The following is an 18989-nucleotide window of genomic DNA, read 5'->3' as shown; positions in this document are numbered from 1 at the left end:
GGGATGGTTGTTATGGATAATGTTCTTTTCAGATACATTGTCCCATTTCAGAGCACCTCCAGGTATAACAAATCCCCTTCTGCTTCATGAGCATGGGCCCTACCTAAACCAATCCTTCCAGCCAATTCTGTGGAAGGACAAACAGGCTGCAGTGGTGCCACAATGCATTAAACCTGCATGCAATACTCTCTGGTGGTGTTTGCTAAGTTCAGCTGCCTAAAAATCACTTCTCTCCCAAGTTGTTTTGGGCATCAAATTGCACTGAGTCATTTCAGTGGTTTTTTTTCTTTCCAGCCCTCAGCTTCTGGCTGTCTTTATGGCAAAACACATAAAGAGTAACAAAAATCACAGTTCCTCATTTCCATGAGAGGTGACTAACCCTGATAGATGAGAATCCCCAGACTGGGGCAATGCTGTGTGTAACTCCCCCCCTGACTTGCCTGCTGGGGCTGTTCACACAAGGATGTGTTGAAATCAAGACTGGAACCTGTTGATCTGAGAACATCGATCCCTCCCCTCACTGTCTCAGGAGCTGGAGTTCCTGCCCTGTCCTGTGGAGAGGTTCTCTGTGGTCTGCAAACCAAGACACTATCAACACCCTGCTGCACATGCTGTCAGTATGAAACAATTACTCTTTTAATTTAAATGTTTTATGATATAGGTGTTGTTTTCCCTTTGTCAGTTACCATTGGGGGGGGGGGGTGGGAAGGGGGTGGGAGAATCTGTGCATGCAAATGTATTTAAAGTGCATTGACCAAAGGTTTTTTTGAATCTGTGAAGTTTTCTTATCTGTGAAGTCATCAGACTGCTGGGCAGTGAGGAGCCGCCGGTGCTGCGGAGTCTGTCTTGGTTACATTTCTTAATAAGCATTAAAATAATAAAATATATTTGTAAAAGAGAGTGTGAGTGCCTTTGTCCCAGGAAGATCCGGCTGGCTGGATCTTGTGTGCAAGCATTTTTTAATTATGTTGTTACCTTTCTCCATTGATTGATCCTTCTGGAGAGCTCTATCCCTGGTGATGCTTTCACAGCACAGATTAGCATGGACTAAAGTGACAGACCCAAATGGACTGGGAAACTTCTCCCACCGTGGCAGTAGAAGTCCCTCGCAGCTGTGTATGGAACACAAATAGAGCTGTTTTCACCCAAACCACTGCCCTGGCAGGAAGGGGGTGTTCCCCAGCAGGACCTGGGCCATCCCACCTTGCTGGCTCTCCTTCAGGTGCACCTCAGACCATCACCCTTTCGGACTTCTGCCCAGTTCTTGCCAGCCAAATTAGTCTGGAAATGGAGGCAGGAAATTGAGATGCTACTGTGGTGTTTCTCCTGTCAAATCTGAGCAATGCTGAAGCAGAAGTAATTTCCAGCTTTTTCCACCTGGCAGCTACTAAATGTGTGTCTAAGGAGGTTGACAGAAGTCTGTTCAGTCCAGGAGCACTTGGAATTGGGAGATTGTGAACTGAAAGTTCACCAGATATTCATCAACCACTGCTCATTCCCTCTCCTGGGTCACTTTGCTCAAGGTCTCCTCATAGGAGGCCCCAGTTTGTGGCACCCTGGTGCTCTGCAGCCCTGGTGCTCTGCAGCCCGAGCTGTTCAACCAAGTGTGTAACTGAGCAGTTTTTGATTTTCCCTCCTTTCACAAACACTGAGCGTTTTGTTCCGCAGCATCAAAGGCCTTCAGAACAATGGGCACCTGCAGGAGCCCAGGGAACAATGCTGTGCCTAAGAAAGAGAACTTGGAAGAACAGAGAGAGCTTCCAGCTCAACAGCACAATTGGAATCTCTGCTCAGAGATCCACACCTTGGCTCAGTCCCCCTGGGCAATCAGACTCTGCAGGGCTTTTGATGTAGACATGAGCTGGCTGCAGCGCTGGGGAACTGCTGACATTTCTGAGTGATGAAATAGGATGGGGCTGTGGAGGATTAGCAGGTTTTCCCTACAAATGGGAAATAATGATTTTGGCTCTAAAGAGCTTTTCACAGTATTTAAAGCAGCAGAATGTTCCTTGTCACTTTTGCCCCCAAACTGGAAGACTTTGCTGCCAAGCATAATGCATACAAGTGTCTGCATGTGTTTCAAGAAGTTTCAGGTAGTTAAAAAGCTCTGAGCACCTCCTCTGAGGCCCTGTGGACCTTTACTTTCACAGGAAAGATTCCTCCAGTCTTGTATTTGACTGTGACCATGGAGAAAATAGATTCTCTGTGTGTTCATTCATGGGAAGGAGACAGACTTGCCAGCTCTGAGTGACCCTGAGAGGAATCCACTCCTCTGATCCCACAAATGAGGGCCCCAGGTGAGATGATGGGACTCACATCAGGTTGGAGTCTCCCTGAATAGGAAGTGCTCCTCCATGACTTCCCAATCTCCTCTTCAGTGCTGTTCAGACAACAGAGAGGGGCATCTCTGGATATTGGAGATGATTCCTCAGAAATGACCCAGTGGGTGGAGTTGTTGGAGGAGTTTTGGCTGTCAGATGCAGTAATTTCTCTGCTTTGGGACTGCAGCAGTCACTGCTAAGATTCTGCAGTGTCAGGAAAGTGCTCTCTAGATCTCAGAAAATCAGAATTTCATTTCAAGAATTAGAGTCCTTGCAACACATCAAAGAAGGTAATGTAAACCAAGTTTGGGTCTGAGAGCAGCGTGGTGATTTTCCAGCAGGTGAAAGGCAAGGAGTGGGAAAAGAACTTTCCATCTCCAAGTTCAGAGTGAGCTGTACAAAGATGAGGTTATGTGGAGTGCAGACCCATAATGTGTGGTCCAAGACTGTTACCCTGAACTCCAAAGCAAAGACTGTGGTTTCTGGGAGTGTTCTGCAATCCAGAGAGGTGACTGCAACTTCTACAGATCCCAGGGAAGCCTTTAAACCTGCTAGCTTGGACACTGACAGCATTGGAGCTGCAATTGAATGGATTTAGTCAAGAATTTACCCAGAACCTGAGGCAGCTCCCATCTTTTGTCTCTCCTAGGTGACAGCTCATGATGACAAAGAAGAAATCTATGTGTGTGGGGTATCTTGCTGCCTCAGCTGTTGATGAGATCATGGGGATGTTTTTTGGGCTGGTATTGGTCCAGGATATTTCCTCTAATTGGGAGTTAAGCATATCTTGGGTACTTCATGTTGCTGGAGAACTCGCAGCTGCATCATTTGGGTATTTGGCATCATCTGGGCTGTGAAAGCTTGTGCCTGTTCTTTGGGATTTCCATGGATGCAGGGCTCTTGTGCAGTGTGGTGATTGCATCCAGGAAAAAACCCAACTCCTAATAAAGAGAATGGAGCAGCCTGGATCAGTTCTGTGAAGAATGCAAAACAAGGCTGGGCCATCTCAGGGTAAGCTGCACTCACGGTGCCTCCTGAACCCATGTCCTGTTATTGTTGGTGTGGAACGTCAGGGTCTGGGCCAATGAAAATAAGGAAGGTGACTTGACAGACACAGATTTTATCTTTTGAGATTCGTCATGACCTTTCTTGTGTATAATAAATAAAGTTGACTCAGGAATTGGCAAGTGCCCTATAACACGCAGTCCTGGTGTTGGGACTCGGCAGAACGTTCTGCTTAGCAATGCACTCTGTTGGCTCCGTTTGCCAAGTTCCTATTTTGGAGGTGCTGAAGGGCTGAGCAGTGGCAGATGCTGAAGCCTCCTGTGGACAGGTGTGCAGGGCCCAGCTGGGCTGGGTGAAGGCCATTTTCACTCCGTGCTCATACAGCTTTTAGCACTGAGCTGTAGAAAACGCAGTCCTGCCAAGCAGAAATGCTGCTTGCAGGGCTGTGAGTCCTGGGCCCAGGCAGGCTCCCATCCTTCCACATCACTGAATAACCTGCCAGGCCGTTAAATCAACATTGAACAATATTGCTTCCTGTGTTAATGTCTTGAGCAGCCCTGCCACACACACTGGATCCTGTGATATTAAACCATTCCATCATGCAGAGAATCTGGCTGGTTTCACAGGTGACAGGAATGGTAGCTCTGAGACTTGCCGAGTGACTCCCTGACATCCTGTCTTCTCTGTTAATGTGATTGTGAGCAATCACACGTTTCCTGATCCAGCCCTGAGATACACAAGGCTCCTTGCTGGCAACTGAAGATTGTGCTGCTGTCTTGAAGCTGCTCTGTGCTGGTGACACATCCAATTGTGAAGTTATTCTGCAGATCCAAAAGACTTTGGGGAGAAGGGGACTGATGTTTGCATTCCCAGTCCCAGAGAGGCTACTGGGGGACAGCTGCAGTTAATTCACAAGGGTTGTGGCTGATTGAAAGGCAGAGCCTCAAGAGGAGAGCACTCAGCCCCAGCACAGGGGTGCAGGGCTACGTGGCACCCTGCACCTTAAAGGACAGCTGACTGCCTTGCTTCTGAGGTGCCTGCCATTTGGGAGCAGTCCAGTATTCCAAGTGTTTCCTGCCTTTCTTTATATCCATGCCAAAAGCACTAACAGAATAGGGTGGAGACAAAAAAAAAATCTCAGACCCTCCTCAAGATCCTCCTCTAATTCCAGAAGGATCAAAATGCTAAAGGTTGCATTGGAAAAACAGAAATAGTCTTTTCTCCCACCATCGGTAACTCAATGCCACGAGTAAAGCTGAGACTCAGCTGCTTGTTCTACAGCTGTGTCCTTTCTGAAGTCATGAGAAACAGCATTTTGGTTTCCTTCCAGAGGAAATACACAATAATATCCCTAACTTGCACTGAGGCCTTCCAGTCTGCTGAACTAACCCAGCTAGCATTCATCTACACAAAATTAAACCCAAGATCCCCTGTTCCTTATAGATTGAGCCAATGCATAGGAATCAAGTCTTTTGATCAGAAACACTTCCAGCTTGCTTTCTCTGAGCACTTGCTTCCTGAGCAATTTCTCTCCCATCCTAAATTCTGTGTTTGCAGATGATCCCTCCTTTCCTGCCACACACCAGACCTAATGCACAAGGAGTTTATCCAAGATGCAGGGGCCACCATGGTTCAGAGCTACCTGCACTTTCAAGGACTGCAGCATCCGTGGTCCTGTAGATTTTCCATGTGTGGCTGCAGGAGACGTGCTCTCTGTGTTAACAGAAGTCTGATTCCCTTGCAGGAGGATCTTTCCATCAGCATTTGATTTGGAAACACTGTGTGGGACACGCAGTCCTCCCTGGGAGGGTTTAATGCCTTCTTCCCATCCAAAGCACGAGGCTGCGTCCTGGGGTCGGGGTGTCAGTGACATGTGGCTGACACTGAGCACTGAAGCCTCAGTCAGGTCCTGGAAGAGCTGTGCTCTGTCTGCTGCACAGACACGTTCACGGTCTCCAAAGGGAGCTCCTTGAGGACAGAACCATGAATTCAGTGTTTTCCAGGTGGCTGTGCTCTCTCTGTGCCAGATGAATCCCAGCACTGTGAAATGTGTCCCTGCTCTTCTTCCTAAAGAGATGCATCTGCTGATGTCAGCTTCCAGGTAAGGACACAGGAACCTGCTCCCCCTCAGCATCTGTGGCCTTTGGCCTCTGCTGGTACTCAGGCATCCCAAGAAAACTAGAAGAAGTGATCTAAAACCCTTTTTTTTTTTTGCTAACCCTTGACCAGTGTTGCAGATAGAGAAGTAATGGCAGTTTTCCAGCAGGTGAGACCCTCCAGGCCAGCTAAGCAGACAAGAAAAATAAACACAGGAAATATCATCCATGCAATAAGATAGCAGAGAAAGGAGAGGCTGGGAGAGCTTTGTGATGCTTGTGTGCTGAGGGGAAACCCAGAGCTTGGAACTCTCTCCAGCAGGAGCAAGCAGATGTTGAACCTCAGCACAAAGGAAGGGGTTACTGACTGGACAGAGGGGAGAGAAAAGGAGTTTTCTGCTTTGCCCAGGCAGAGCAGGGGTTGCTCTCAAGGGTAGGGGGTCTGTGGAATGAAGATCTTGGGTCTAGATGTGGGGTGAGTTAGGGCTTTGCTCCAGGCTAGAGATACTGATCAGCTGTGCTCTGTTTTTCTGTCTCAAAAGCCGTTCTCAATCTCGGTGTCGATGGAAATTCTGCTCTGTCTCACCTGTGAAACCCATTCCCTGAACTCTTCCCTTTGTGTCCCATCCTCCAGATCCAATGGGCTTAGCAGAGCCTTCCCACTGCTCAGTTTAGCCCTGGTGGAATGGCAAAGCAGTATTGTGGTGAGGCATCTGCTGCCTCCATCCCTGTGCTCAGTGAGACGGAGAAACCACCTGTGGTGCCCAAAATAGCCCAGGCCTGGGCAATCCAATCCAAATGGTGTTGATAGTGCTGGGGGATTCCCTTGCCTCATAAAGAGCCTTTTGTTGGGAGGATCTAAACTGAGCTCCAGGCCTTGCCAGCTGTGGAGAGAAGCAGATGGATCTGCAGTATAAAAATAGATGGAAGCAGACTTGTTCTGCCTCTTTTCTTCACCAGCTCAAAGTACAGCCCCAGAGGTGCCTGGTCAGCAGAACCAGAGCAGGGAACTGGGTGCTTTGCAGCTGCCAGTCTGCCTGGAGCCCATTAGCTATTGTCAGAGACAGAAATTTATCTCTTCTCAGTCCCACTGCCTTGCAGCTGCCATGTGGACAATCTTGTTTGCTCGCAGCTGTTGGCAGCATGTTACATCCCATTTCCCTGGGGCAACAAAAGCAGGAGAATGGGACATTTCTGTGAGACACCATGTCCCTGAAAGAGGTATTAGTCTGTGGCTATGTCCTCTGAGATCTCTGTTCAGCACTTTAGGAAATGTGCTGAAGACTTGCACCAGTGTCAGGGGCTGTTTCAATAGCTGGCTGGTAGATTTTTGCAGCATCTGAGGCCTTTGTGTATTTCCCATGGAAATCTCACCTTTCCCCAGTCCCGGGGGGAACATTTTGGACTGGGATTGTCTTTGCTGTTGCTCCCAGTGACTTGGCTGTTTCAATGTCATAAGTTCATATCCAAACTCTGAGGTTTAAACACCTTCCAAAGGCATCTGATGCTCATCAACCTTGGTCTCTTATGTAGATTAAAAGGGGATGTGCCCTGTGGGCACCTCCAAGCCCAGTTGTTCAAGTTGTTTATCCCAGTACTTTCCATCGAAGATTAGGATTTTTTCAACTCTAAAATATGATGGTTCTTGTGCACAAAAGCAACTGAGAGGCTGCACCAATATTCAGTACAGGCAGGACATGTCCCTGTCTGTCCATCAGTGCCGTGTTTGCATAAAATTCCTTTCTCAGCTGGGCATCCCCACTCCATCCCTCCCTGCTAACTGAATAAGGGGCATGTAGATGTTTCCTGAAGGGGCTTTCTAAAGGCACTAATTTGATGCACACAGAGCATCTTCCTGTAACAAATATTCCTGAGGTAAGGTAATTCAAGCTGACTCTGCATGGCTGGCAGAGATCATGGGGTGAATAGGAAAAAATTTATTGTTCCAATGAATTCAAATGTGTTGTCTCTCTTTATGCTCCCCAACTTCTACCTGTGCTGTTTGTTTTGAAGGTGGTTGTACTCTTCCTCTCCTCCTCACTTTTTTCATTTTTCAATTAATCTTGTGAATCTGTTCTGCACTTTTTTCATTTTTAGCTTTTTGTTCCTTTGCTGGTTTCTTCTCCTCTGCCTCATGCTCTCCTGCTCCCTGAGAAGCTGCATGCTGTGGTGTGTGAGGCAGAAGCCCTGGGCTGGCCATTCCTCTCCACACAGGCATCCAAGGATATACTGATATACTGATTCCCTGATATTTGTGTGTGCCAAACAGCAGCAAGAAGGGAAGAGGGAGCAAAGAATAACATCACTGGGAGAAACCAGGTCAGAGGCTGAGGTGGGTGTACAAATGGGGCCCTTTTCATAAGAAATTTCCAAAAGGCTGCAGAGAGTTTCTCATCAGGAATATTCTCCTTAACCACAGACTCCTGTGCCTTCATTTGGTGCTGGGAGTCAGGAAATAGTGGCAGGATTGAGCCTTTCCACTTATTTACAGCATTTCCTTTTGCTTGCTGGGGGCAGAAGGAGTTGTCTGAATAAGTCTGATTTGCCAAGTAGAGGCAATTGCTGTTCCGATGCCTTGGGAAGCACACGATGGGGAAAGGTGATTTCTGGAGCCCAGGATTGGGGGTTTTCCTCACACATCTAGAAAGCCTGGACTGACAGAACTGCTGACAAGAACCCACCTGTAATGTGCCAGTAAACAGAACTAGGAAGCATCTGCCCTGCATTTCAATGGTGTAAATCTGACATTTAACCCCTGACTGTTTCTTTTTTTAGCTGCTTCATGTTTGGTACTTACAGGAATGCTTCAGCCCCTAAATTGATGGGATTCAGCTCACAAGATGTTTCATCTCTAGTGACTGCCATGAGAGGTCTCCACACTTCACGGGGGAGCTCAGTGCTGCCTCCACTTTGGACAGTCAGAGGCTGGATCTGGTGGGATGGAGCTTCACAGGAAATTCCAGCAGCACTGCAGGAAAGGTGGGATTAAACCTGGGGGCTCCAGCAGTCCAGTCCAGACCGCATTTCCATCTCCACATGTGCAGTGAAACCCTAGAACAAACCAGAATCAGGACTAAATGTGTGCTGTGATCACTGTGTGCTTGGTGCAGCACAGCAGGGGAAACATCCTCCAAAACACAGCCCTCCTTAAGCACCTGATCTGGGCAATAACTTGGTCTAATAATTCAGCAGCATTCGAACCACAAGTGCAGCATGTTTATATTGGTACCTCCATTTTTCCAGGTGGCCGCCGGGGGTCATTTTTACTTTTGTTTTGCATTGTTGGACTCGGACAGGATGCTCGAGCTGGGGACCGGAGCAGTGAGTGCTCCCTCTGCTGTCTGTGCTCCTCCAGGCTCCTGGCTAAGCTGCTCCCTGCTCAGATTAAATGATTTGCCGGGCTGGAGATGACACTGGAAGCTGTTTGGTCTGCAGATGGTTCTGTAAAGGACCCATCAAATACATTTATTGCTGTTTATGTGCCAGGCCCAGCGTGACTCACAGCCTGTGTGTGACTGTGAATTCAGGTTTGGACTCACAGCCTGTGTGTGACTGTCAATTCAGGTTTGGACTCACAGCCTATGTGTGACTGTGAATTCAGGTTTGGACTCACAGCCTGTGTGTGACTGTCAATTCAGGTTTGGACTGAGTGTAATACCCCAATGAGAAGGGATGGATGTATCAGTTTTGTATTCAGCTGAGGACGGATTGGACTGGGGCACACTCATGCAAGTGGTCTTTCCTGAGGAGGTGAGAACTGTGACGTGCCATCCTGTGTGAGACAAGAGGAAATAAAATCCAAAATTCAATTTTGTAGGCACATGTTTGTGGTCATCAGGAATGGGGTTGTGGCTGATCCTCATCCCCAATGGGCACAGCTGTGAGCAGCAGGTGAACAGCACTGACAGCAGGGAGCCATGGAGTGCCCAGTGCACTGAGCAACCACCAAGGGAACAGAGGGCACACAGGTGCAGTGCATGAATAATGAGGGGCTGGGCTAAAGACCCAGATGGGCACATACCTGCAGCCTTCTGAAGTGATGTGGTGTTGCTCTGTATGGGTTGAAGCCTTCTAAAATCGTGTGAAGATTCCCTGTGTATTGTGGCTGTCTCAACTACAACACAATTTGGGGTACAAATCTCAGGTCTGTAAAGCAGCTTCTTCTGTGGACTTCTCTGAGGGTTTATTTCAGGCAGGTTTCTTTACTTTTAAGGGAGACAATGATGGAGGCTCAGACCAGGACACATGACTTGACTCAGCATCAATGCTAAGGCCCTTAGGGAGGTGCCAAGAAGTCAAGGGGGAATGGGGCAACCACAAAGGATTTTTAAAAGCAATTAAGCAATTTAAAAGCAAAAGTGCCTCTAAATTACTCTGTTGTGATTATTAAGCTTATTAACCCTGGTCATTATTTGTTTGGGTGAAAATAGAAAACATTCTGGCTGTTTGAACTGGGCAGTGCCTTGCCAGACAGCAGCAGCAGCAAGGGAGGCAGCCATTCCCTTTGCCTTGGACTTGTGTGGCTTCTCACTTCATGTTTATGAGGCCTCTTTTTGCTTTTGGAGGGTCTCCCCCTTTGATTGCTTGTTTTGTGGGGTTTTTTGTCCCCTCAGGACTCTCTGTTTGCAGACCACATTCTGGAATTGTGCTCAGGAAGACATTCCTGTGTTTCTCAACTGTAACATAATTGATCCTTTGTTATAGTATTTCATTTAGTTCAGGTGCCCCTGAAGGATGAGCAACTGTGGTCAGAAGCAACAAGGTTTTCTGGCTGTGATTGCTCACTGGCCTGGAAACTAATAAAAGTGCTATTTTTCTTCACCTTGGTTAAACTGCAAACATGTCCCTGCATGCACGAGATGTGGAGGTTCAATGAACCCAAAGGGCTCATTGTTAAGCAAGGTAAATCATCCTGAGAGGCAGGGCATTACATGGTTTTCTACATTTAAAAAAGGAAATTACCTTAAGTATCTTTCTTGTCGTTGTTAAGTTGGCCCTTGCTTTGTTAGCAGCTGTACGCATTAAACAAGCTAAAATAAAATATAGCATAAAAAGATGAGAAACAGAAATAAGACAAAGGAATAAGAGAAACAAGCAGCAATCTGATCATATATCTGAGCTCATCCAGACCATATGGAAGCTTTGAATTGTAAGCAGGCAGCTGAAAGACAAAACTGTAGTAATTTTAGAAGTTTTGTTTGAGTTTATGAAAGTAAGTGAGAACATAGTTATAGGCCAAGTATGTGGATGAGGGAAGCTGAATCACTGGCAAATCAGAGGCAGGAAGAAAGAGGTGGATGCAGAGGTCAGGACTGGGAAGGGTTGTTGCCTGGGATATGAATATTTTGCCTAATGCATAAGGAGATGGAAAGGTGAAGAAAGGCCACAGGCACATTAGTTATTTGTAAATTGCACTATGCCTTCCCTCCCCCTGCCCATTTTCAGCCATTGTGTGGAGCAGACAGCAATATGTGAGCATGCTGCATCCATCCATCTTCATAATAGCTGGCTTAAATTGCACAATCTTTAGGAATATCATTTGCAGGCAGCTCCTACTGCTGCTCCCAGCCTCTGTCCAGTAATCTGTGGCTCCAGGGGCTGGGCACATTTTGAAACTGTGGTGAGATAGAAAGTATTTGTATGCTGCTACTCCTCTCACCTGTATTTTCTATTATTCTGCTAAATCGTTGCTTTGTAAGCAAGCATTCCTCTAGGACTGGTAATTCAAGATCTGGTGATTCAACATGACTAGAGCATGATTGTTTGTACCTGTAGGAAGTGAGGAATCTTTCCACTCAGATGCTTCTATCCTTGGGGAAGGCTTCCACTGAAAATTGCAGCTTTGTACATGCAGAGCTTCCCAGTGGCTTGGTTTCTGAAGAGATCTTGCTTGCAGTGGAAAATTACACCATTCTAGAAGGACGCTTTGAAGACCTGCAATAGTTTACATGAAATTAGGCAAGTGAGGTGACCAGAGAAGCACAGACCAGCAGATGTGACAGTCAGTGTATCATGGTTTTTTTGAATGCACGGTCCAAGTGAATCTCTAAAGTGTTGCAATCCCTCAGGATCCCAGCCTAACTGGATGTTGTTTTGCAATGCTGAGCAGCCCTTCAGTGTAATTGCCTCTTTACTCCCAAAGCCTGAACATCTGGATTTATGGTGACAAAAGCAATCCAGCAAGAAAGAGCATGAGAAGTGGTACCCTGTGGATTAGAAGAGATACCAGATATGGTCTGAGTTACAGCACATGTGAGACACTCTGGCATTCCCCAGTTGTCCCATCCCTCAATAACAGTTCCACTGCTGCTCCCCTCTGTTGGGAGCTGCTGCTCACAGGGATGGCTCCTCAGCCAAAACATCTCAGAGCTTTCTGCCATCACCTAAATGGTGCCACATCAGCTCCTTTCCATAGGAACTACTGATAAAAACCTCCACCATTTTGCCCTAATATCAATTTCTTAATTACCTTTCTGTGTTTTAGGTGCATGTTGGTTAATTTTCACCTGCCCACCTCTCTGGGGAGAACATACAACCTGTGTGTTACAAGATCATAAAAACTATAGCTGAAGGGGATGCAGCAGTAATTGAGGGGACCACTGTCTCCTCCGGGACAATTAGGAATTCTGGTGCCTCTTGAAGGAGCTGTATGGACCCTACTCACACATCTTCACATCTGCCTGAAGTTTCTGTTGATGTTCTGTGCAGTCAGGGTGAGAAGTGTGGATGTGCAGATAGGCAGATACGTGTCCTTCACTGCTCCTTCTGGTTAACACAGGAGGAGGCTGTGCTGGAGGGGCTTCTCAGAGCACAGCTTTGATGGAGGCTTTTAAAAATATCTAATTTTATTCAGTTCCTGGAACTGAGCTGATGCTGGTGACTGTCATTGCACCAGGCCAGGAGGAACTGAACTGTGTCAATGTATTTGTGAGTGACACGCTTGTGACTGCTTCCCATCATGGAACAGGGGATGTAAAGGGTGAGTGAAGAGATAGCAAAAATCTCCAGGCATTCAATAAAGGGGGGGTATGCATTTTTTCCATAAACATTTATTTTTGATATGTAAAAAGAAGGTCCTTTGTTCAGGGTATTTCTCACCCAGACTTGCATCTTGGAGAAAAGCAAGAGCTGGTGCTCATGCTGTTGTTAGTGATTAAGAATTCCCACAGGAGCCCCAGTGTATCTTTGACGTAGGCTCGTTCCTTTGTGTGCTGGCTGCCTCCATCCCCACCAGTGAGCCTTTCTCTGCCTCTCTCTTCTCCCATTGCCTTCTGCCCCTACCAACTTGAAAGAGCATCTTTTGAATAATCTTTGTTGACAGAAGCTGTCTTAGTTGTAGATGCTGCAGGGGTTGGGAAGGCTCCTCAAGCAAAGTTCAGTCCTTGGGGTCGTGGAAACCAGCCAGGAATTTCTGCTCTCCCATTCCCAGGGGCATGAGGAGCCCACAGAGGAAAACCAAAGGTGACCATTTCCTCAGTTTAAATGTCATTGACCTGAATTGCAGATGTTTTCCAAGGCTTTTTAAGATCAAGAGAGTAGTTTTGGAAATATAACTGGTATCTTGATGGAGGATCATTTCAAATTATAGAGTCCTATAAAACAATATAGGAAATTTTTATTTGAAAATAAGAAAGCATTATTACTGTCTTTTTCAAGTCTTCAGAGCTTTTTTTATCACACTGGATACATGTGTGCAGCTTGTTCATTGAGGGAGCTGGATATTAAATGGCCAGATATTATTTCTTGAAAATCAAGATGGTCTAAAATGTTAGCTATGTGCTATAGGATCACTGAGGATTGTATGTTACAAGGAGAAAGGAGGTGACAGTGGGACTAAAGCTGCCTCTTTTCTGTAAGGGTGATATCTTAACAGCTCTCATGGGAGGAAGGACATGTTCAACCTAATAGGATAATGGAATAATATGTTGAACATATCAGCTTTGACACAGACCATCTGGTGGCTGTAGACACAAATAACCTAAGGAAAACAAATTTGAAATGTTTCAGGAAATGGCTATATGCATGCAGCACAGTGGGGGGGGGGGGGGGGGCAGGAGGGTGCCTGTGTGTAGAAGGAAAGAGATAAAAGCCCCTCTCTCTGGCTGTGGGAAGAGTGTCTCACTCGTTCCTGGAAAGGACTACATTCCATCCTTAATGATATCTGGGCTATAAATTTAGTACTGACATCTCCTCAGGACCCACAGAACTCTGCACTGCGAGGTTGGACCAAAGGTCTCATATGGACTCTAGCTGGTAAACAGAAAAATCCCCAAAGCCAAACAAAGAATCTTCCTACAGTTACTGTTGGAAATTTGCTCAGAAATTGTTGGTATGGTAACTATTGCTCAGCAGGGAAATTATCTCCACCAGTAGGTCATCTACAATCTCTTCCCTTCCTTCTTTCTACTGCCTTTGTGTTCCTAGCACATCCTGTCTCCTTATCTCTGTCCAACCAGTTTAAATTCCAGCGACCTGCGTGTCGCTCATGTCAAGTGATGTGTTGTGTCTCGAGGCAGATGTGAGCCTGCCCTGTGTGCACAGCCCAGCCCCACACTGCAGCTGCTGTGACCCCCAGAGGCATCACCCCATCACTCTGGGCTCCCTCTGCTGTGCCTGGTGTAGGGGGATAGAACATAAGTAAATAAAGGGAGTATAGAAAGTAATCTCACCCCCTAAAGCGTTACAGCTGAGCCAATTATTAAGGATTAGGAGCAGGCCTGAAGCAATGTTGGCAGCTGTAGCCAATAAGAAGAGTGTTATAAAGGAGTGGGTTGGTTGGCTGAGGGGAACTGGAGTCAGTTGGCTGCTGTGAGGATGAGGAAGAGTCAGTGCCTAGAGGAGATGCCTACAAGAAACATCAAGGAGGTATGAAACTCTAGCAATATGGAACCTTGGCAATATAATGACAATAGAACTCTTGCGCTATAATGACAACACCTGGGGACATATCACCAATGACACAAACTGCTAACAAGTCTTTAAAATATGCTGAAAATACCCAAAATCTCACAGAGGCAAATCAATCCTTGCAGATGTCCTCTTCCCTTGGTGTCTCTCATTTGGAAGTTTTTGGTTTGTGCCACTACAAGTCTGCAGACATTTGTATGGGCTCAGGAAGGACAGCAGAATGTGTTACACTCTTCATAAATGCACCTTCCTCCTTCCTCGTGTGCCAGCAGCACGTCAGCAGCAAGTATAACTTTCCTGTGCAGGAATGGCTTTGATAAAAGGTACTCTAATAAGATATAGTCCATTGAGGAGTTATTTCTGGCACAGACAGAACTGGAAGGAAGTCAGCATTGCACACAGACACTCTTTGGCCTGGGAAGGTCTGAGAACCCTTTAAACACTTGGCTCAGAAATGGCTCTTTTCCTTTTCTCTAGGAGATTTTTCCTTTCCTGTTAAGTTAATTAAACTTCTGTTTTGTCTTTGTCATGCCCTTTTGCCAGCATCTAGGCTGTTCATGAAGACACCAGTTCAATAACCATAATTTAGAGTGTCAAGCTTATGTTCCTACTGTTTGTTTGCCAAGTGCGGCTGCAGCTGTCTGCCCAATTTCACATGTTCCTGTGAGCCAGAGTTATTGGCCTTCACTACACAAATGTGCCAATGAGGCCTCCCGGCATCCCTTCCATGAGTTGTCCTTAGAAGATGGCAAGTTTTGTTGTCCTCCCACTTCTCTGAAAAAAGGGCTTGTTCACACCGGACAACTGATTTGGGTTGCAGTGAAATGTGCAGTCCAAGTGAGATATTACTTCTGGTTTGTGCCCTGTATTCTCAGTAATATCATAGGTATTCTCACTGTGAAATAAAGTATGTTACTCAGAAATAAATTCTGCAGCAGATCAGGTTATTCTCAAGCAGAAGGTCCAGGCTGGGTGTCAGTGTCAATCCCTGTGTATAAAACCCCTGAAATCCTGAGAGAATGTGTCCAGGTGTCAGGGTATGGATCAGCTCATTGGGTAAATTCAGTTGAAGGGTTGGAGCCCCTTTGCTACTCCTTAGCACAAACTGTGCTCCCACATCAGGGTGCAGCAGATGGATCCCACAGATGCTCTCGTTTTTCTTGCCCTTCCTGCCACTGAAATCGCTCTGCAGGTCTAGTTCCTTCTGGTCAGTGGGAGCTGTGAGTTCAATGGCTTTGGTGAGACACTAATGAGGAAGTATTTAATATGGAGAATGTCCCGTCTTTGGGCCAGCCTGTGCAACCTGCACTGGAGGGCCTTTCATAAAGAGCATAAAGATCTCTCTGTATGACAGATCTAACACCTTTTCCCTAATAATTCTAGTGGTGGGAAGGAAGGGTCTCATCCTCTATGAGAGAGAGCCTTACTGCAATTTCCTCAATCTCAGCATGAGATTTTCCCAGAAAAGCAAGGTGTTGACTGGTAGTGGATGTTGCTGTTCCTTTTGTGCTGTCAAGTGTGAAACTAAAGATTAATAGTAGTCAATAGAGCAGCACTCTACTGACTTCTGTGTGCAGGTTTTGACCTGCCTGAAAAATATTCAGTGCCTATCCTGAAAGTTACCCATTTGGTGTCCAGTTCAGTGGGCAAGCTCTGGAAACAAACCTTTTCAAGGTCCTTGTGGAGTTGCTTTGAATACCACCAAACCCCAAATCATACAACTGAGAGCCAGGGCAGTGCATGGAATAATTTAATAACACTTTGCCACTGGCCAAGCTATTAACCAAAGCTCTCACCTAGAAGATAATGGGTCTTGAGGCCATCTAATAGGCTCACCAGAACAATTTGCAGTTTTTTGCATTAAATAATTTTTCAATTACTTTTTTGCTCTTAAAGGCAATGTAAGGCTCCTTTAATCTGCTTTTGGTTTTAACTTGGGTGGCTCTGAGGTAGCTGTTTGGGATTGCATTACAATCAGATCCTTTATGCAAGGTTAAATGACTGAAAATTGTCCTTTTCAGAATTTCAAACAAACTGCCATTCCTTTCAGTATGATCTCTCTATCAAAAGCTTTTCCAAAGTTCATACAATTCACACAGAGCTTCCACTCAGAGGGGAACTCCTTCAGGATTTTGAAGTTAGGCCTGTGCTAAATTCAAGCCCATCTTTCTCAAAATCAGATCACTCAATTCCAAATTAGATGTTTGCTAATTCCGTTATCTAACAATATTCTTGACAGGAATTGGGCAGTATAGAAATGTCTCGTTCCAGATTCTTCCTCATCTCTCCAGCTCTTACACTTTGAAATACCTAATTTCAGATTAGGTATTGAAACAAAAGATCTTTCTCCTCCTGCGAGGGGAGGGACATCTTCCTCTTCCCAGATTATACCTAGAATTCATTCATTTTGGTATAGACTACTACTCACTTTGATGAAGGATTAAAACACTATTTATAGTAGGTGCTTAAAACCAGGCTTCCTGAACCCGTGGAAAACAAATGCGCCAGATTTTATTCTTTTGTTCTTTTAATAAACTGTCCGTGAGATTCTTCCCCTCCCCTCCTTTCCTGCTGGTTTACTTGCATTCTTATATGTTCAGTGTTTTGCTCTTCTGTCTTTGTTCCAGTTTATCAGCAATTTACACACAGTTGTTTCCCAGACTCCATGATTTGGACAGCAAAAATAACACTGACCTTTTGAGCCCATGAGCAATCGTGTTGGTGGTAATTTAGCAGAAAGTTACAGTAATGAACAAGAACTCTGCTTTTAAATGTTAGATCACTAAATGTGTTTTATGAGTCTTTATTACTTCTTTAATGCACTTCCTGTGCACCAGGGAGACAGCCATATTCTGGGGAAGATGAAGTTTTTAATTGGTAAAGTAGCCAATTTGCAAATCTCCTCTGCTTTAAGGATACATTTTCAGGTGTGATTCAGTCAAAGCAATCAAGGAAAATGTTTCTAGCTAGAAAGACAACAACAGAAGGGATCTTTCAAAGATATATTAACTCTGAAAACTGTGAGCTGGGCTTTTCCTGTGGGAGGGAGGGGAGAGTCCTAAAAACTTAGATTTCACTGCCCGGATTTGGGGCTGCCTGGGGACTGCTTTGGTCCCAGGCATGCCTGAGAGCAGACAAAATGTATTGTCAACAATAAACTTCCTCAGTTTTCAGCCACTTCCCCTCACCCAGCCTTCAGAACAGCAGGAAGCCAAAGCAGAGGACACAAAGCCAATTGGATGAGGTTTGTAATTTGGCTCTGCTGCTCTCTAGGTGATTGTACCTATGGCTGTTGCAGAGTTCACAGTTAAGACAGGTAATCTAAATGTAGGCTGGAATTCTCCATCCATATCAAAATCCTCAAATTCACTTTGGCTTAAGTTCACATACAGACCCATTTCTAAAACTGATAACAGTGCTTGTAAGGATTTAAGTAGAATTAGGAAGAGAGCTTTGTCTGTAAAAAACCCAAACCCCAAAAGCCCCACCAGAGTTAAGTGTTATTAGCAAGAGGTCATGGTACAAAGGAGTGACTTTAAAATGGAGAATTTTGGTTTTCCTTTACCACAGCACCCTTAAACCAAAGCACAGAGACAGGAAGGTTACCGACTCCCTTCTTTTAGCTGTGTATTAAGCAGCCTGAAGCTTGTGTTTTATCTTCTCTCTATATTTTAGAACTTCTCCTCTCCTACACTTCTATTATGCTAATTCCCCTTCACTGCCTTTCTCTTAAACTTGAAATGTTTTGAATCAGGTGTGTTTCGAGATAATTGTGTTATATTTCCACATGAAGCAAGGGAATTTGTATTGGAGGTGAAGCAATGTAAAGACCTGATTGCAGTGGAATTCAGTACTTTATTTTGTGGCCACTGGAAGAGGACATTGCAGAAGATAATTTTAAAGGGTATTGCAGCATTAGAAAAGCAAGCTTAGCCAGAGCACCAACATCATGTGCCCTTGCAGGACACATCTGTGTCCACCCCAATCCCTTGATAGGGGTCAGTGACCAGCAGCACGACACTGGGGGTATCTGAGGCAGGTCCTGGATTAGGGACATGAGTTAATAATTAATTCAGCTGCTCTGGGGAACTCTGTGTGACCAATTTCAAGGATTGACATACAAAGAAAGTGTCAGAAACGTGATTCCCATGATGATAGTAGCAGGGCTGGTAAGAAGCTGGGTGTTTCAGAGGGAGGACATATACTGCCACTGCCTCAGGAAGGACAGACAGAAATTCTGTCTCTAATCCTCCCTATGAGCACTGGTTTGTGATGCTGTGCAGCCTTTCCTCCTATCTTGGGCTACAGCAGAAAGACTTTGTTTGTTTGTTTAAATCTTTTCTTGGGTCTTTCCCAATTTTAGCCTGAACTCCAGATATTTGGCTCTTAAATGAATTCTCCAGGGTGCTTCTGACTAATGCCAGGGTGCTATTGTGGGCTTTTACAGGAACTCTTGGGAACAGTTGCAGCACAGAGTTGTGGACCAGCACTAGCAAAGCCCAGGTTTAGCTCTGTGATGGTGCCTGTGCAATGCAGGGTTTCAGCACAGAAACACACAAGAACTGTTTCTGCACAGATTGCACTGTGTGGTCTTGACTTCTCGACTTTATGGACCACCCTGCCTGAGGGCAATGGAGATGAAAAGCATGTGCACTTCAGA

The sequence above is a fragment of the Melozone crissalis genome, unplaced genomic scaffold, assembly GCF_028551555.1.
Source record: "Melozone crissalis strain CALT ecotype California unplaced genomic scaffold, PUWL_Pcris_2 ptg000063l_1, whole genome shotgun sequence".
Classification (NCBI taxonomy): Eukaryota; Metazoa; Chordata; class Aves; order Passeriformes; family Passerellidae; genus Melozone; species Melozone crissalis.
This window is presented reverse-complemented; position numbering follows the sequence as displayed.